The sequence below is a fragment of the Arachis hypogaea genome, chromosome 9, assembly GCF_003086295.3.
Source record: "Arachis hypogaea cultivar Tifrunner chromosome 9, arahy.Tifrunner.gnm2.J5K5, whole genome shotgun sequence".
Taxonomy (NCBI): domain Eukaryota; kingdom Viridiplantae; phylum Streptophyta; class Magnoliopsida; order Fabales; family Fabaceae; genus Arachis; species Arachis hypogaea.
Window position 1 is genome coordinate 54,780,934 of NC_092044.1, and position 646 is coordinate 54,781,579.

Sequence of the window (646 nt, forward strand, 5' to 3'; positions counted from 1 at the left end):
TGCAGCTTGCATTCCAGACAAACTTTGAGAAATCATATTGACTTGCTGAGTCAATATTTTGTTCTGAGCCAATATGGCATTCAGAGTATCAATTTCAAGAACTCCTTTCTTCTGATTCGTCCCATTGTACACAGGATTCCTTTCAGAAGTGTACATGAATTAGTTATTTGCAACCATTTCAATGAGTTCTTGAGCTTCTGCAGGCGTCTTCTTCAGATGAAGAGATCCTCCAGCAGAGCTATCCAATGACATCTTGGACAGTTCAGACAGACCATCACAGAAGATACCTATGATGCTCCATTCAGAAAGCATGTCAGAAGGACACTTTCTGATCAATTCTTTGTATCTTTCCCAAGCTTCATAGAGGGATTCACCTTCCTTTTGTCTGAAGGTTTGGACTTCCACTCTAAGCTTACTCAATTTTTGAGGTGGAAAGAACCTTGCCAAGAAGGTATTGACTAGCTTTTCCCAAGAGTTCAGGCTTTCTTTGGGTTGTGAGTCCAACCATATCCTAGCTCTGTCTCTTACAGAAAAAGGAAATAGCATAAGTCTGTAGACTTCAGGGTCAACCCCATTGGTCTTAACAGTGTCACAGATTTTCAAGAATTCAGCTAAAAACTAATGAGGATCTTCCAATCGAAGTCCA

At 40.4% G+C, this 646-nt stretch overlaps 1 non-coding gene across 1 annotated transcript; it reads left to right on the forward strand.

Moving 5' to 3' along the window:
• Positions 1–306: 306 nt before the first annotated feature.
• Positions 307–414, forward strand: LOC112713763 (small nucleolar RNA R71). Its single transcript, XR_003158724.1, has one exon. It is a non-coding gene; the product is annotated as a small nucleolar RNA R71 (small nucleolar RNA).
• The last annotated feature ends 232 nt before the right edge of the window (positions 415–646 follow it).